Source organism: Podarcis pityusensis, assembly GCF_964106645.2.
Source record: "Podarcis pityusensis genome assembly, chromosome: 5".
In the NCBI taxonomy this organism is placed as follows: domain Eukaryota; kingdom Metazoa; phylum Chordata; class Lepidosauria; order Squamata; family Lacertidae; genus Podarcis; species Podarcis pityusensis.
The window spans coordinates 20,918,007-20,934,445 of record NC_138032.1 but is presented as its reverse complement, the minus strand read 5'-3'; the positions used below and the strand labels follow the sequence as shown (position 1 = coordinate 20,934,445).

The 16,439-nt window shown below is 41.7% G+C and overlaps 1 protein-coding gene and 2 long non-coding RNA genes across 19 annotated transcripts in view; 2 read left to right on the top strand and 1 right to left on the bottom strand.

Moving 5' to 3' along the window:
- Positions 1–16,439, top strand: part of LOC308478577 — a 262,422-nt gene that overhangs the window by 12,919 nt on the left and 233,064 nt on the right. The gene's annotated exons all lie outside the window — the stretch shown is intronic.
- The window catches only part of VEPH1 (ventricular zone expressed PH domain containing 1), a 159,253-nt gene that overhangs the window by 127,392 nt on the left and 15,422 nt on the right, over positions 1–16,439 (bottom strand). For 7 of the 17 annotated variants that reach the window (XM_081007877.1, XM_081007881.1, XM_081007882.1 and 4 more), the window contains one exon: positions 8,036–8,116. The gene's annotated coding sequence lies outside the window, so the exon portion shown is untranslated. Of the gene's footprint in view, positions 1–2,204; positions 2,312–4,159; positions 4,248–5,765; positions 5,893–8,035; positions 8,117–9,206; positions 9,230–9,418; positions 9,757–16,439 lie in introns of those variants that run through there. The other 10 variants (XM_081007892.1, XM_081007886.1, XM_081007891.1 and 7 more) reach the window with 6 other exon arrangements.
- On the top strand, positions 1,282–10,263 carry LOC308478562. Its single transcript, XR_013987155.1, has 3 exons — positions 1,282–1,310; positions 1,445–1,673; positions 9,972–10,263. It is a non-coding gene; the product is annotated as an uncharacterized lncRNA (long non-coding RNA).

Below are 16,439 nucleotides of genomic sequence, written 5' to 3'. Positions count from 1 at the left end.
CCAGTGACACTGATTTAATACCATTCATGTCAATACAATTTAAAAAAAATTGTGTAGAACACAATAAAGTATAGTGGCAGGAAATGCCTCTATAAAAACATCCAGTTCGTGTATTATTTTTCCTGCCATGAAATGGACACCTGTCATCTTTTTCTCTTGCCCTTTTAAAAACTAATATTACAGAGTTATCCATAAATGAGTATACATCTTGGTAATTAACAAACACAGCCTAGCAATAAAACACGAGGCAGGGGGTAAATTAAACTGCACTGACAAGTCAGGTTCTCTGTCTGATTCAGTAGCCTAAATGATAGAACACTTGAAATCAACAAAAGTACTGTGGTATGAGAAAACAGGTTCAAAATAGAGGTGCTTTTTCAGCATTTCTGATTTTACTTTAGAAAGGAACCCTATTAGAAAGGAAGCATATACAATGCTTTACCTGAACATGACTCCAGAACAGCATCCACAGGTAGGGCTTTTTGGTTTCTCTCTCTCTCTCTCTCTTTTTTTTTTGCAGCAGCAAAGTTGCGTATTTTGAGAATCAGGGTTGATGTGCAGCTTTGCCTGTTTGTTGCAACAGTCCAGCATCCAAGGGCACAACAAGTGGAAAGTTATGGAATCTACTGTTAACGCAGTGAACCTGAAGCTGTTAATTACAGGGCCACGAATAAAGAATTTGAGGAATGCAGCCTAAAGCAGCCTTAAAAAGTTACCAAGGGCTTCGTCAGGTGACCAGAAAGGACCTAAAAGCAGAGCAGCCTTAACTGTGAATGAAAGCCTCTATTATTGGGACAAAAGCCGAAAAAGCCTGTTCGACTTGAGTGCCTGTTGTTTCCAGTGGATAAAAGAGAGCTCTCTGTTGGTGGAAAACTATCCTCTCCTGGGAAGAGACCCCAGTGGGCTTGCAATATTTTTTGTTCTTTGAAAGAGAGCAAATGAATGAAACTTCTGTGGAGAAGCCATTATTTCTCCAAAGAATAAAACAGCTCATGAATACAAAAAGAGCCTGAAGGAGCTGCCTGCAGCCCTCTTGGGTCAGTTCATGATATGTAATACCCCCAACCCCAACATATTTGTGCACTTGAACATGAACATGTCATAGCAATGCAACTCATGAAGCCTCTACACACAGAGAGAGTTCAATTGGTTTGTCATTTCCTCGAAACCAGGGAATCTTGGGAACTGTAGTTCTGTGCAGATTTTAACAAGAGTATTATCTGTGCCCTCAGTTCTCAGGACTGCAGTAGCCATAGCAACAGAGCTCTTCTGAAGCCCATATAACAAAGCTGGCCTACCCATGACTCAAGGTGCGGCAACCACCTCAGGCGACAATATCAACGACAGGGAGCACACTTTTTTGAAAAAATCATAATGTGTTATACAGCCCCAGTATTACAATTCCTGAATTCATTTCAGCCTCTCGTTTCTTTATACATTCCAGGAATAAACACAAGATGGAAGTGAAATGAAGCGTCAGCAACCACTGTCAAAATTGGTGTTTCTCATCTTGACCCACCGTTATTTTGTCGGAGGATAGGGAACCAGTGGCTCTCCAGATGTTGCTCCACTCCCACCAACCCCAGCCAGCATGGTCAATGTTCAGGGATGATGGGAATTATAATCCAACAACATCTGGAGGGTCACAGATTTCCCAGCCCAATAGGAGGCTGGTGAGTGGAATCCACAGCTTTTGATTATCATATTACAGTGAGGCGCAGCCCGTACCACAATATAGTGTTTCTTTAAAAACATGGAAAGCTGTCTTAGTCAACCACTGATCCATCCAGACAATGGTTTTCTTGAGTCTTGGGCAGTGGCCTTTCTTCATCTTTTCAACTAGAGATGCCCAGGAATGAATCTGGGACCTTTGCATGTGCTCTACTGCTAAGCTCTAGTTCTTCCCTGAAGGAGGTTTTTTTTTGGGGGGGGGGGGAGAATTCATCCCAGATGTATTTTGCAATGTGTTTATTAGGTATATATGACACAATATAAGGTGTGGCGCCTGCTTCTGGGGCCTATATAAGCCTTGTATCATTTACCTCTTATCACGAGAGCCTGAATAGAACTAGATTAAGTGATTTATAGCACAAAGCAAACTTGCCGGCTTACATTTTTTGCCCCTTCGCTTTAAGGAAACAGGAACAATTCTAAGAAAAATGCATTTGGCTCAAGCAGTCATTTAAGGAAGTTATAAATGAGACTTGCCCTTTTAGGTGTAACATGTTTCAGTCAAAGGTTTTTCCTCAAGCTTTGTTTTTTCCTCCTAATATTTTCTTCCGGAAAAATAAAACCTTCTTCCTCATGCTAACTGAACAAGAGAATAATTGTTACATGTTTTGAAGGCAACTTCTACATATTTGAAATTTATCACTTGCCCTCCCTGCTCTCCTTAATTTTCTTCACGTTAAGCAGCAAACATTCACTTCCTTCAACCTTTCATTTTATTTACAGGTAGGTAGCCATGTTGGTCTGCCGTAGTCGAAACAAAATAAAAAAATTCCTTCCAGTAGCATCTTAGAGACCAGCTAAGTTTGTCATTGGTGTGAGCTTTCGTGTGCACGCACGCTTCTTCAGATACACTGAAACAGAAGTCACCAAACCCTTGTATATAGTGAGAGGGTGGGGAGGGGTATTACTCAGAAGGGTGGTGGGAATGGGTGATTGGCTGATAGGTGTGGTAAACCTGTTGATGACTGTTAACGACTGCAATTGGTCTTACAGGAAAAAGCAAGGGGTGAGATAGCTAAAAATAGCTTTATCGTGTATAATGAGATAAGAATCCAGTGTCTCTATTCAGACCAGGTCTCTCCATGGTTTTAAGTTTGGTAATAAGTTGCAATTCAGCAACTTCTCTTTCCAGTCTATTTCTGAAATTCTTTTGCTACTTTGAGATCTTGTATAGAATGTCCTGGGAGATTGAAGTGTTCTCCTACTGGTTTCTCTGTCTTGTGATTTCTGATGTCAGATTTATGTCCATTTATCCTTTGGCGTAGGGTTTGGCCTGTTTGTCCAATTGGACAACTAACTAAATTTTCTTTCATTTTATGTCTTGCTTCTCAACCTTCTGCAAAAAAGATCTTATTGTGCAGGTACTTACATATGGGAGAAGAGGGTATTTTGGATACTTTTTGGTACTTTAAATTAGGCCCACAAATGAATGAGGAGCAAGGGCAGCTGACAAGGACCGACATAAATGGTCAAAGGGACCAGTACCACTTAATAACCTTGCCCTATTAGTGTGAGCTAACTGTTCCAGACCATTTTTAAAGGCAGCCCCATCCATCCACCACACATTACATTAGTCTAAACAGGAGGTTACCGGAGCATGGGCTAATTGTGGCCCAGGCTCTCTCCTTCCAGCTTAGATCACAGCTGGTATATGAGCTGAGGCAAACTGTGCGGAGGTTTCAACAACACACATTTAAAACTAGCTTTTACATTCTGATAGTTTATGTCCATGCCTTTAAAAGTAACATAGCAGCAATATGTTTGCAGGGAATGTTTTGCCCAAGGATGGCGGGGCTACCTAAACTGACTGTGGGGAAAGTAGCTTCCAGACAGTGGGATGAAACCCAACACAATAATGTCTCACCTGATGGCCTGTTTGCTCTGATGCTGAAAACAGATGTGTGAATCTACATTCTACACAATTTATTAATCACAAATTCTCTAACCCAACCTTAAATATGAAACGCAACCCAGACCTGACTTGGTTCAACTTCAACGCCATGTTTGCATTGATTTTAATGAAATGATGCAGGCATTCTGGCTAGCAAGGTTTATGCTTAAAGCCAGTTTAAAATCAATGAAACTAGACTGGTTTCAATCCAAAACCTTCATCAGACATGTGGCAAATTGTAACTTTTGAGTACCAAGTGTTCATTTTCTCATTCTGGATAATATTAAAGTCCTGTCAGGAGAAAAGGTGGGGTATAAATAAATAACTATATAATAGTAATAATAAAAATTTTCCTCTTGACTATCTTTGGCCATAACATGTTTGCCATCCTTTGCATCCTTCCAGAGCAACATAAGTTGTTTTATTTTTATTGTTGTAGAATTCATACAATCTCCCAGGCAACTTTTCAACGACATTCACAAATATGTTTCCAGTGAAAGGAAAGGATTAACAATATCTTGAAAGAGAGCATCTTACTTCCACAAAGCATGTATGGTCTACTGCAGTTCCCATGGGATCAGACACATACATTGAGACACGTCCTACAAAACAGCCATTGTTTCTTACATGTCTCCCTTCCTGCCCTTCATTTTGACTAACCAGGCCATAGATGGCATGTAAACTCACGTAAGCAAATAAAGATGCTAGCTGCAACCAAAGTATTCAGGGAAGTGATTCAGTCCAAGTTGTTCTGCATATGTTTTATACTTTGCACTTGTAAATTCAGCTCTTATATATTACTGCTTATAGTTAATGAAGCTGTCCCAAGAATTAGTGTTCATCTATATGGTTCTCTATACACACGCTGTCATTTTCAGCTACAAATTTCCATGGAATTCACATTACTAACTTAAAAGATTCCTTACCACATTGAAAGGGGGAGATTTATTACAGAGGGAAATTTATTATAAAGATGGTTTTCTTATAGTAGAGTCTAATGTGGGAGTATATACATGTCTTTCATTGTTGTTAGAGCTTATGTTCCTGTAGATGGGCAAGACCCAAAGATCTACAGTGGTAGAGTATGTGTTTTGCAAGCCTGAGGTTCCAGGTTCAGTCCCTGGCATCTCCAAGTAGAGCAACCAGGAATGTCCCATCTGAAACTCCAGAGAGCTGCTGCCAGTAAAAGCTGAGCTAAATCAGCCTTTCTCAACCTTGGGTACCCAGAAGTTGTTGGACTACAAATCCCATCATCCCTGACCACTCCTCCTGCTAGCTAGGGATGATGGGAGTTGTTGTCCAACAAATCTGGGGACCCAAGGTTAAGAAAGGCTGGGCTAGATGGACCAGAAATCTGACTTATTATATTATATTCTAGACCCATTCAGGGGCCGCCTCTGCTGCAGCGCTGGTAGGAAAAGAAAAGTTGGAAATATACAATATGCAAGAGTTTCTTTAAATCTCAGCGTACATTTTATCATACCTCTGGTGTGGCCAACTTGAAAGGCTGCCTTCTCTCATATGAACCTGTCCAAACATTGCAGTCATTCAGAATGCCTTGCTTCGCATCCTGTTATGTTCAGAGGCTCATCTGGCTGCTGGAGTGCAAGACAGGATCTTGTCGTTTGTTGTGCCCACAACTCCGAGGCAGCCAGATGGACGCCTTTCTTCATGGTTTTTTAAAAATGAATTTAAAAAATAAAAAAAAAAACCCACACACACACCTTTGCTTCACCAGATCTCTGCTAGTCTGGGGTTTTATTCCTCTCCTGTGAAATCTTTTGATAGCTTTAATTTTAGGGGAGTTTAAAAATTAGTGACTATTTTTTTTAATCTTATGTTTGTTTTTAACGATGTTTTAAACTTTTTGATGATTAAAAGGTGCCCTGAAGGTCAATCTGGGCAGAAAACTGATGTAAAAATATTTAAATACAATAAATAAGATTTTTTTTTAAAAAAAGATTTTTCAAAATACTGGTGTCCAGCATCAGGGATGGGCAGAACAGCTGGAACCCAACAGGTCTGAGGCACAGCGTAGAAAAATATAGACTTTACCTCCTCTACAGACACCAGTATGGTTGACATGATAAAATACAGTTTTACTGGTTGGGCCACTAACATATTTCCTGGTTGGTAGGCCTACCTGTATCCAAATTACCCAGCATCAATTTCTGGTGATGCCTCATAGGTAGATAGTTTGACTTCAGAGGAATAGAAGGACTGACCTAGTCCAGCGAAAGCCTCCAGTTCTACATTCCAGTTTTTGAACCCTAATCAATTATAGAAAGAAAAAACAAATCAATCAGATGTAGATGCTTAGGGAGCAATCCTAAGTATGGAAGCCAGCATAAATTATGATGGTTTACATTAAGATGATATAAAGTATGCTTGAGCCAAACTCTGTTCAGGGACAGGGCTACTACTAGCTGAGCTGGCCAAAATCCCAGCAGAAGCTGTAAAATAGTTTGTTAAGGTAAAGGGACCCCTGACCACTAGATCCAGTCATGACCAACTCTGGGGTTGCGGCGCTCATCTTGCTTTATTGGCCAAGGGAGCCAGCATACAGCTTCCGGGTCATGTGGCCAGCATGACTAAGCCGCTTCTGGCAAACCAGAGCAGCGCACGGAAACACCGTTTACCTTCCCGCTGGAGCGGTACCGATTTATCTACTTGCACTTTGACGTGCTTTCAAACTGCTAGGTTGGCAGCAGCTGGGACCGAACAACGGGAGCTCACCCCATCGCAGGGATTCGAACTGCTGACCTTCTGATCGGGAAGTCCTACGCTCTGTGGTTTAACCCACAGCGCCACCCAAAATAATTTGTTACAGCCCCCTTTTTACTGGATTAATTTATGCCACATCATGTGACAATGCTGGAGAAACTTAGGATCCAACCTAAAACTTCCTCCTGTCCCACTCCACAACACCCCCAGAATGCCTGCTTTTCAGTACTTATATCAGGTTAAGAACCACCAGGCTGGTTCAGCCAGCTGTGTCCCAGCTGAGCCAGGCTAAGAAGTAGATATGCTCAGCTGGAGACCTGCTAGACCAGGGGTCTGCAACCTTTAAGACGAAAAGAGCCACTTGGACCCGTTTCCGAAGAAAAAACAACTGGGAGCCGCAAAACTCGTCATTATAATAATAACTTTTTTGTCACTTTTTTATTATTTCTTTGTTTGACCCCTCAGAATTACTCCTCCTCATAGAAATAAACGTTAAATTAACAAGTTACCTTTTGTGTGTGTGTGTGTTCTTCATTCCCCTTCAAAACAGTGACCAGAGTACATGCCCCTTACAATGTAGCGGGCGGGAAGGTGACGTCGGGACAGTGCGTGACTAACGCACGCACCGCCTCCATGCGACGTCACAGCCAGTACAGCGCCCGCCACAGTGGGGAATGTCGGGGCGCACAATGCGCCTCCTCCCCTCGCTAGTATCCGCCCCGGAGCCGCGGCAAAGGTGTAAAAGAGCCACATGCGGCTCTGGAGCCGCGGGTTGCAGACCCCTGTACTAGACCCTAACCTGGTGGATATCGCTTTAGGATTGCCTTTAGTCTGTATAATACTTAGCATGAGGATGTAGTCTTCCTTCCTTGACAAAAGGAGGTCATAAAATCCACTCCACTTTGTTAAATTAAAATACAGTGGTACCTCAGGTTAAGTACTTAATTCATTTCAGAGGTCCGTTCTTAACCTGAAACTGTTCTTAACCTGAAGCACCACTTTAGCTAATGGGGCCTCCTGCTGCCGCCGCGCCGCCGGAGCCCGATTTCTGTTCTTATCCTGAAGCAAAGTTCTTAACCTGAAGCACTATTTCTGGCTTAGTGGAGTGTGTAACCTGAAGCGTATGTAACCTGAAGCGTATGTAACCCGAGGTACCCCTGTAAACCTACATTTTAAAGGCTGTGAATATATTATATATTTTTATTTGTGAGGTGATTCTTCAGCCAGAACCAGAAGCAAACCCTGCCCCCTTTTAACCATTAGATTAGAAACATGGCCAACACCTGGGATCAGGTACAGGCAATATGTCCTTCCGAATTTAGTAGACCAACATAAATGCCCATAATCAGGTTATTACAGGACAACAGTTCTTTGAAGACTATTGCCTGAAATGCTGAAACAAATGTAGCTAACATTTGCTACAGTATTTGAGACCCTCATGTATCCTTCTGAGCTGTTTAGTGACAACTGAGCAATACATTTGCAGAAGATGAATACAATACATTTGCAGAAGATGAAGGAATAGCACAATGTACTTTGCAATACTTCTGCAATACTCTCCAGTACTTTGCAATACTTCTGCATTGAATATTCAATCCCAAATTAATGTTTCTATAAAGAGTTGAAGGTTAAGAGGTGCAGGGTTGATAAAATGTAAGTAAATAAGGATATAACCCTAGAAACACTTACCTGGGAGTAAGCCCCACTGAATTTAAGGGGCTTAATTCATGCTGGATTGCGCTGTTAGTATGCAGTCTTGTATTCACTGACCTGGAAGTGTGGATGGGGAGAAATTCAATTCAATTCACATTTAAAGGTGAACCAACCTAATTCATACATTCCTAAACAAATTTGTAAACCGAAATATAGCCATCCTTTGAAAATCACACTTCTCCAAATTTTGCAGTGTGGTTCTCCAGCCAAGTAATATGTACCAAGAGACATATACTAGGGTAAAGTGTGCATAAAAACAATATATTAGTGAAAAATAATATACAAAAATGCATTATGTTGGGGGAAATTCATATGCAAAAAACATTATATTGGGCAAAAATCCATACAAAAATGCATATCTTGGGGAAAATTTGCACTATAACTCTGCTTACATTTCATAAGAATTTTAAAAAAATTGGAAACTGATATCAAAATATGGAGAAATGAACTTAAAATTGGAAAAATGAGAAACCAAAATACAATTCCACATACAATCTGGGAGTAAGCCCCTTTGAACACAGTGAAACTTACCTCTGAGTAAGCATGCATAACATGTTGTTAGTTATTATTTATTTTCATAATATTTATGAAGTATTAGTATTAATAAGTATTAGTACTTAGGTGATCCAAAACAGTTCTAGACACATTACAAACTTATAGCAAAACTTGGTTTTGGTTTAAACTGGAGACAGACAGAATGAAGCATCCCAGAGAAGCCTAAACTCAGAAAAAGCTCAGTTCAAAATATCACAATCAGTTGACTGGCACCCTCAGAATCCATTGTGAGTGAAACTACATAGCGTTTCCTCAATGCTCTTGGGGTCTGCCTCAGTGACTGGCAACTAGACATCTATTAAAGAAACTCTGCAATGAAACAATGATATTTTTGTTCTCCTAAACTGAACTTGCCCCCAAATTAAGGCTGCCACAATACAGCATTTTGTAAACGAAGGCGGCGAGAGAGAAAATGCGTTGTCCTGGAGAACTGAAGTGAAATTAAGAAAGGTGAAAAGAATCCATCTATATGTACACAGTGAAACATTGCGGTCTAAACAGAGCCTGCTTCCTCTTCCAGTAGAATCTGAACCCAATTCACGCCATAGCCAGCCCACATATTAAAGAGCAACGTCAATGCAAGTTCACACACAAACATCTGTAGCAATAGCCATGTCGTTTCCCAATCCGCCACAACTTCTAAGGTTGCATTTTATGCTCCCTCAGAAATCAACTTTGGTGTTTTGACATGCAGAAATCTGAGGCTCTGTCCCCCCCCCTCCCATCCCTGCAAACAATTCATTATTCATCAGTGAAAAAACTAATTGGAATGCATATTGGTTTAAGTTAATAGTTATTCATTACCTCGCAGAAAGAGGGGCAAACAACCCCTCTGCAAAGCATTAATAATTGAAGAGAAAACTGTCAAGCCTTTGGAGAAATTCTGATAAAATCCATTACAACTGTCAGAGTCCCCCTGCCAACCCCCTGCCTCTGGTATGTGAAGCTGCTGGCTGAATGTTCTGCCTTGTCAAACCAACCGTACAGTCTATTCAGTTACCCTGGAGTTGTCATGTGGAATCAAGCAAACAAATATCTTCCCTCTGTTTCTCTCCCCAAACTCCGCCACTCCAAAACCAGATTAATTGGTTACAAAACTTAAGTGGCCGGAGTGGAAAAGGCAACAGGAGTAGATTTGCGCCTTTGAATCATTACGATTCTAATAGTACAGGGCTGGGTTCTTTGTTTTGTTTTTCTCCCTGAAAGAGGAGATGAGTGCTTCTCTATTCAGTTAATGAATAAACTGCTCAACGTAGCAAAGAGCATTTTTTAGAAGTTAATATAAGTCGTAGGGCCTCTTATCAGGGAAAGAAAAGTTAGGAGACTGAACTTTCTCTCTCTCTCTCTCTTTTTTTAGGAATACAAGAGGCTAAAGAAGGATTGTGGAGAGCCTTTCAAAAACAGTACCTGGCATTGCACCAAACCCCCAATTTAAAACTTAAAGTGTTATATGGATTTATGCAAACGCTGGATCCCTGGATATGACAGACTGTGTTGGCATGACCTATATAGCCCTAATGGGACTGGCTTCTGAGGGCAACCAGCTTGAGCAACTGTCAGATGCATTTATGGGAAGGGCAATAGCTTAAGCAGTACAGCATTTCTCTTACAAGCAGGTCCCAGGTTCAGTCAATGGCATCTCCAAGTGCGGACAACAGTTGACATATTATATATTATTATTTTTAATATAATTTTTATTAAGTTTTCCATTTTAACAATCCAATCAGATCACATTGCATATTCCAAATTATACAAATACATCTCATATAGTCCAAATATTCTGCCAAATTATAAATTTTGTTGGGGCTTCCCATGCTTCAAGCTCAGTGGGGTCCCAATCATCTTATGTTTCTACTGCCTTGAGTTTCCAATAGTTCCTTCTTTAAATCTTCCTGTTGTTATCCTTCCTTCCTTCATGGCCTCTGAGTTGTTTCCACAGGTGAGTTGAAGTGAGCAGTAATATGCTTCTGTGTGAAGTTTGTATGACCCTCCTTTTTTTTTCCTTTTTTTTTTGCAGCTGATAAGTCTGTTGTTTGCAATATGTCCTCACACGCTGGTGTTTATGTTGAATCAATCCAAAAGTCCTTCTCTGGTGGCAGACGCCATCTTTTCTCAGTTCCGAAGAAATAAAATCTAGGCGTTTGCTCATTAATTTTCTCAGGTTGCATCAAACATTAGTCTTTCAGGGGAGATTTGTCAAATCGGACTTGAAGTACAAATATGATAGCAAATTAAGGGCTCGCCTTCCCCATGACTATTTATCTCTGCAACTCGGTCTGTCCCATAATGGCGGATCCCAATTAAATAATGCGTCACATCACCCTTCCGGAGAGTCTTTTATCTTCATGGTCAACGTATTATAAGGCAGAGTCATTTTTTTTTTTCATTTGGCAAAAGATCCAGTGTTCTCGTTTTGCCCGAGACACCCAAGAAACTCAAAGGCACTATGCGAAAATTCACACATGAGATCAGAAGGGGTTCCCTGGGTGTGCCTTCTCCAAAGCTCCCCCAGCGCACAAATCCTGGAGCTGAACCCTCATTTGAGTCTCCTGATTTCCCCTGCCATGTCTGCTCATTAACACAGGTCCTGTCCGTTTCACTTTCTGATTCCTACCAGGTGGTTTCCTACTAGGTGATTCCTAGCCAGTGTGGTTACTGTGTCAGACTAGGACCTGGGAGATCAGGGTTCAAGTCCCTGCTTGTCCATGATGCTTGGGCCAGTCATTGTCCTTCAGCATAGTCCATCTCACAGGATTGGTGTGGAGATTAAAGGAAGAGGGCAGGAGGAAAGCATGTGTGCCACCTTGAGCTCCTTGGAGGAAAAAGTGGGTATAAATGCAATAAAATAATAATAATCAATGTCGTAAGTAGCCTGTAGCCATCAAACACAATACCAACAGCAGGTGGATACAATCAAGGTGTGCAGGTATGAGAGATTTCCTTTGTTTCAAGGATGTTTTTGTTTTGGATATGAAAGAAGCGCCAGGGGAAAAACCTTTCCCTCTGAATTCAAATAGCAGCATTGTTGGTGGAGGCCATTTTCATTCTCTGCAAGGTGAAGTGGGAGGGATTATAAACCTTTTCCTCCCCACCCCTTGCAGTGCCAAGGGTGCTTCCCCTTTGCATGAAAGAGTGAAGCAATGATTCTTCAACATCAGCTTCACTGGACTGGTCATGTTGTGCGAATGCCTGATTATCGTCTTCCAAAGCAACTACTCTATTCCGAACTTAAAAATGGTAAGTGTAACGCTGGTGGTCAACAAAGGAGGTTCAAAGACTCTCTCAAGGCAAATCTTTAAAAATGTAGTATAAACACCAACAACTGGGAAACACTGGCCTGTGAGCACTCCAATTGGAGAACAGCCTCTACCAAAGGTGTCATGGGCTTTGAAGACTCTCGAACTCAGGACAAAAGGGAGAAACACGCTAAGAGGAAGGCACGCTTGGCAAACCCTCACCGTGATCAACTCCTGCCCAGAAACCTATGTCCCCACTGTGGAAGGATGTGTGGATCCAGAATTGGTCTCCATAGTCACTTACAGACTCACTGTTAAAACGTGTCCATGGAAGAAAATCTTACTTGGCTATGAGTGATCACCAAAGAAGAAGTGTGTGTGTGTGTGTGTGTGTGTGTGTGTGTGTGTGTGTGTGTTAGCTGCATTCACACAATGTTGTTGTGTCATGTTGAGTTTGGCTCTTAGACTGAAGTTTACAGCATAAGCCCATCAGATATATAAGCATATGCTCAACAATCCACTTGACATCAACAGGACTTAAAAATGCTTAACTTGGCTGGACGTTACCTTACCCATTTATGCTAAATATAGAAACAGCCTCTTGGCCCCATTTTTGCACAGTGTCTCTTTTGTTCCCCTGTTCAGGAATGAGAATGCTTGCTAGCAAGAAAATTATGATAATTACTTGGTCTGCTGCATCCTTTGCCTGACTAGCTAGCAAGAAAAGGGGAACAATCTGTGTACATGAATGCAATTTTAAATTCACTCCAAATGCTGCTGAGACGGTGATATTGAGAAAGTTTTTCTTTATAACCTGGTTGGATAGGACTCATGAATTAGTTATGCTAGGAATATTAGCTAATGTGGTTTTGGAATATTAGAAATAAAACACCCGCATATTTGTTTTATGGTGGATTTGCAGTTGCTTATGGCTAAGGCAAATAATTAAAATAATTGATAATCTCAGAAAGGATACCACAAAATTGGAAAAGGTGCAGAAAAGAGCAAGGAAAATTATCAAACACTTGCAACTCTATTTGTTCTTCTATAGAGAGTTGCAGTGTTGCATTTACTGTCCTAGGGCTGAAATAGAGAAACTATTTTACCTAGATGTAATTATGTACTGATAGGGAGAAAAACGTTTTAGTATTCATGACACTTAACCTAAATGAGGCATGTTAACTACTTCTCAAAGAATGCATTTTAATTTTAATAATGATAATGCTGACAGTTACAATATCATTTTAAACTGAAACTTGCTTTTAAATAATTAACCATTATGGTCTATCAATTGAATATTTTAATTTTAAAAATCAGCTTTGTTGATTTCATATAAGTAGGAAATCATACTGGAAACATATAATCTTGAAAGAAAGAAAAAAAACACCATACATTGATGCATGCCATCAGATACAAGATTATAAGATAACACACAACAAGACCAGGACTGGGTCTCTTTGCATTAGGGCCAAACCAAACAAATAAATGTGGGACGCGGGTGGCGCTGTGCGTAAAACCTCAGCGCCTAGGGCTTGCCGATCGCATGGTCGGCGGTTCGAATCCCCACGGCGGGGTGAGCTCCCGTCTTTCGGTCCCAGCTCCTGCCCACCTAGCAGTTCGAAAGCACCCCTAAGTGCAAGTAGATAAATAGGTACCGCTTTATAGCGGGAAGGTAAATGGTGTTTCCGTGTGCTGCGCTGGTGCCGGCTCGCCAGAGCAGCTTCGTCACGCTGGCCACGTGACCCGGAAGTGTCTCCGGACAGCGCTGGCCCCCTGCCTCTTAAGTGAGATGGGCGCACAACCCTAGAGTCGGACACGACTGGCCCGTATGGGCAGGGGTACCTTTACCTTTACCTTAAACAAATAAATGAAATCACATTACAAGCGAAAATGTATACACCAGACTATAGCCAGTGCTCCCCCAAAAAAATATGTTTCGGGGTACTCTCATTTTCCTACTCATATTGAAATACTGCCCCTCAATGAGGCCAAACTTAAGTTCACAAAATGTTTAGGGGTATGCGTACACCTGCGTCCTCCCAGAAAAAAGCACTGATTATAGCCTAGCCAAATCTTAAAAGGGTTACCTCAAGTTGATTTTTATTTGAGATGTAGCCCATTAACAACGTAGGAAATTTAGCAAAAACACCGAAACATATTGTTTTTGAGCTATTTTTATGGGGAAACGGCAAAAACGGCACTGCTGACATGGGCTTCCATACATCAAGATATTCCCGGACCCTGAATTCTAAAGGGCAAGTCTCTAAATCATACAGAATGTCAATTCAGCAAGATACAGGGGACTAAACAATGTTCTGAAATTGTGAGAGTCAGAGGGATGATTTCTGATAGTAAGTTTTGAAGTTCCAAGATGAAGTTCCAAACCACCTTCTTGTACAACCACATTCCTCCATTCCTCAACTGAGTCATTTTTTTAATTCAAAATTTACTGTTGTCCACATTATATATAGTTGTGGTGGGAATCCAAACTGCACCATTTCAGACTGCAGGTGATTTGGTGGAGCATAGAGGTATGTGCACCAGATGTGCCAGGTTTGCTCTCTGAACAGGTCTGTTTGGGGATCGTGGAAAGGGGTGAGTATGCATTAGACACACAGCTTACAGATTTGAAAATAAGGGACCAGCAGCCAAAATAAGGTATTTTAGTCAACCAGCTCCTTTCCTTTCCCCCTTAACAGTCAATCGAAGAAGCCTCCAAAACAAATCCAAAAGCCCCACCTCCCACGAGATCGCCGCCCGCCATTGTACTGAACCAGCTCCTTTCCTTTTCCCCCACTATGTGCCCCCACTCCAGACAGACCTTTTCCCGGCAAGGGTGAGTGGGCCGTCGATGACGTATCCATCCGATTCCAAGCACAGGTATGTTCAACTTCTGAGCCCCTCCGAGCCAAAGGCAGAAAGCCCAGCCAGCAGCCAAACGAAGCCTCAAGCGGTGGTTCCCACAGCGCAGCAACCCAGCAAAGAGGATGAAGCAAGGAAAACCACCGTCACCTCTCTGCTGGGAAGCGCTGAGCAAAGGCGAGTCCCCAGGCAACGCGGCCGATTTGATCGGCACAAGGCATGAAAAGCTCCACCCGCCAGTCATTCTTAAACTCCTTATTGGGTGAGCAACGCAGCCAAGCAACACAGTTGGAGCCTCCCTCCTCCCTGGCCGGCAGGAAGGGAGGGAGAGGAGCTGCTTCCTTTGAAACCCGGGAAATTTAAGGGACATCATCAGTAAGGGACGGGAAACAGTGCTGGGAAAGGGAGTTTCCCGCCAAATAAGGGACGGTTGACAGCTATGATTAGACACCTGGCTTGCTCAGCTGCCGTGAGAAGCGGCAGTAGGGAAGAAAGCAAGCAGACAGAGATACTGGCAGAATAAAAACACTGGGATGGATCCTGAATGGATCTGCAGTGTCTGCCTGTTTCTGTATCTGGAAGTGGCGGTGGCCATGGGGTGACTGGCTCCAATGGCAGCAGCAATGGAGGAGGAGGGACTCCTCCAGTGCCAATCACCCCACCACTACTTCTAAAGACAGACACTGCGAATCCATTCCAGTCTTTTTCTTCTGCCTACATCTGTCTCTGTCTCATGACCCTGTCTCTCCCTTCTTCTTCCACCACCCACCAAGCTCACCACCTTTTGTGGAGACTCTCTAGGACAGGAAGATGAAGAAACCTTCATCTGCTTTGGTCAATCTCGGTGAGCTCATTTTCTGGTTAAAGATAAAGATCATGAAAATTGACTATCTCTTTGCATATGCCTGATCATCACTGCAGCAACAAATGGTATTTTGTATCTCGTTTTTTAAGTTTCTTAGTTTAGTTGTTAGTTTAAAAAGTTTTAATTTATTTAGTTTGTTTGATGAATTGAAAATAGTGTCATTTAGTATTGAGCATGAACATTCAATAAATGTTTGCAAAATAAAAAATAAAAATCCCCTGGATGCACACCCTAATGAAATGTGTTGTGCATGCCTATGGTGGAGCATCTCTTTTCCATGCAGAAGGTCCCAGGTTCAAACCCTGACATTTGCAAGTAGGACTGAGAAAGGCTTCTGTCTGAAACTCTGGAGAGCTACTGCCAATCAACAGTGAGCTAAATAGACCAATGGTCCGTATAAGGCAGCTTCCTATGTTCCCTGCTCATAGTAAATTAACATGAATAATCTCTGACAAGTTAAAAAAAATTTCCATGGGAAAACATTTTTTTGAAGGTATATATTGGTTGATTATGTTAGCCGCTGCCTTTGCACAAAGAGGTTTGAAATGGACTGTAACACACCTATGTACAATAACCATAAATAAAACAGAAAAGCACAATTCAAAACTATACTTTTAAAATATAATTCCCCACCTGCAATTTGAAGTGGTACTATCCAGAATTCTACCACCTGATTCCGTGCAAAGTGTAGATCAATTCTCAGTAAGCCAGGGGCACACAGATCAGCAAAGGAATGGTAAAACTGAGCAAGTATCACGGTTGGTATTTCTCATCCCCATCATACAAACACGACAACTGTTGTTAATGGATAGGCTGAAAATTTAACTAGTCATCCATCTTCTAGTTGGAAGATCAAGTTACA